Source organism: Nannospalax galili, unplaced genomic scaffold (assembly GCF_000622305.1).
Source record: "Nannospalax galili isolate Female #2095 unplaced genomic scaffold, S.galili_v1.0 scaffold1947, whole genome shotgun sequence".
Classification (NCBI taxonomy): Eukaryota; Metazoa; Chordata; class Mammalia; order Rodentia; family Spalacidae; genus Nannospalax; species Nannospalax galili.
This window is the reverse complement of record NW_008355974.1, coordinates 68,345-70,609: the sequence shown is the minus strand read 5'-3', so window position 1 is coordinate 70,609 and position 2,265 is coordinate 68,345. Positions and strand designations below refer to the sequence as shown.

At 50.7% G+C, this 2,265-nt stretch overlaps 1 pseudogene; it reads right to left on the bottom strand.

Moving 5' to 3' along the window:
- Positions 1–1,479: 1,479 nt before the first annotated feature.
- LOC103750800 overlaps positions 1,480–2,265 on the bottom strand; it is a 45,891-nt pseudogene continuing 45,105 nt past the window's right edge.

The window sequence follows — 2,265 nt, the reverse complement described above, 5'->3', positions numbered from 1 at the left end:
AAATTGGGCGTGTGTCATGAAACGTTCAGCCATGTGGGAATGGAAAAATAAGAGTCCTTGTCACATATCAGTCAACACAGTATCCAGGTAACTTGCTGGGGACAGCTTCTAGTACTTTTCAGTGTCTAGGGCTCTGAGCATAACTGAATCTAAGGTGTATTATATCGCCTCAGCAGACTCTGTGTCCATTGGTCTTTTTCTGGATTTTTTTCCCTTAGTTCTTATAGTAAGTGGAGCAGTGAGCCAAGAGTTAAAAAGTTGCATGATTCTGGTCTAGAGAGGGTCTTCATTGAGGATCTGGTTGGTTGCAAGAGGCTGAGCATGGCTGCTGGTAGCTAGGGGCTTCAGGGACTATGGCAGGAAGCAGGTATGGATCAACCCATGAATTTTCATGTTCCAGGGCTGCCATTGGGATGCCAGAGGATCCTGCACCATGGAGAAAACAGGAGGTGGGAGGTACCCAGGAGGTTGCAGGAACTCTGGACACTGAGGACACATGGGAGATAGATCAGCAGTGCCATCACTGAGTGGATGTGGAAAGTAGCTGATTCCATGACTGTAGCCTAGGATCTTGCACAGAGATTCTCCATGTGGAAAAAACCTGGGCTCTCTACTTGGCCTCTCAATACAAATTATCCAGGACATATCTAGCAACCTCTGCAGCGGGTGGAGACATCCCTTCCACATATTAGTCCTACCCCTCCAATCAAGATGTTTGGAAATGGATTTAGCTTTCTTGTAGATCTTCCCTGGGTGATGGACTTTACACTCAACAATTTTCTACTCCTGGAGAAAGACCCTGACTTCCCAACCACTCCATGGTATAGGAATAGAGCCTGAAGCCTGTCATGGTTCCTGGGTTCTGTTCTTTTCATTTAGTGCCAGGGCATTGGCCAAACTTCCGTTCTGTGCTGCTGTCATGTTGGGAGATCTCTGTTATGCAAAGTTGTAAGCCCCTTCATACCGGACAGCTCATGCAGCTTGGGATTAATGTGCTGCGGGCTCCTTTCATAACAGGGTGTGCTGACTCTCCCTTTGAAGTGGCCACCACAAATGCCCTGACATAAACATGGCCTCTGGCTCTAAGCAGACCATGCTTTCCTGTGTGATTTTTCCAGGTGGCCAGCAGTCTAGCAGTGTGGCAGAAATCCACTTCCACATGTAAATAGAATGCCTCACAAAGCATCTAACAGCCAAAGCTTTTACCACTACCCCCATGGTATAAAATATCCTAGCCTTCTCTTAATAGTGGGATTTTGGGTCAGAGACTAGGTCCCAGAGATTGGGTCCCAGAGAGAATAAAGCTGTAAGCACAGACTAAGCCGAGCCTTGAGTCTTGTGTACTGGCGACCTGATTCCCCCGGAGGGCAGCACCTTCCATTACCGACCCACGGACACCAGCTTTCGCCATCTCCGTGCCTCTTCCCTGTGGGGTTCAGTGGCCAGGAACCCCACAATCCTGAGGAAAGGCACACAGGTCTAATAGGGACGGGATTCTGGCTGGACAATGTTCCAGTAGCAGAACAAGCTCCCAGCACCAGGGAAGTTACGACAGCCACCAGCTGCCATCACTCCCAGAGACGTGGGACTCAAAGCAGCTGCCAGGAAAGTCTGTGGATCCGCCGGGCCACTCCCAGAGCTGCCGCTCCCCAGAGCAGTCTGTGGACCCACAGGGAGTGAGCGCACCCTGCGCCCAGAGAGAGCGCAGTCCGCCCATATCTGGCGCCCAATGTGGGGCTCCCCTGAGCCTCGTGGGACCCTCTCACAACGTGGGACCCCCCCTGAACCTCGTGGGACCCTCTCACAACATGGAGCTTAGCCTCTGAACTTCATGCCAGCTAGGAGCTGGTGCCCACAGAAACGTTGGGAATCCGTGAGTATCCCCCAGTCTAGAAGTCTTCGCGAGGGACCGCCAGGGCCAGGGAGACAACTGACGCCTTCTCGCCAGGGCTACACCCTGGTGTTGGAAAAAGGTCTCTCTGATCTCCTAGGAGGACCCCAACTGCCTGTTCAGGTGTGGACAAAAAGACCTCTGTCTAAACATCTCCTTTTAATATAAAACAAAACAAAACAAAACAAAACTGGTAACGCATCAGCCAAGTAAGAACCATTAGGGGTGGCCGCCAGCCTCTGAAATTTCCAGTAAGGTCTTGTGACTGGGAGCCACTGCGATCCCCTGAAAAACTGATTTCAGGAACGTCGCTTTGGAAACCGTCACTTCCTCACTTTTCTATCTAAACACTGTTAGAGAAAAGTCCCCAAAAA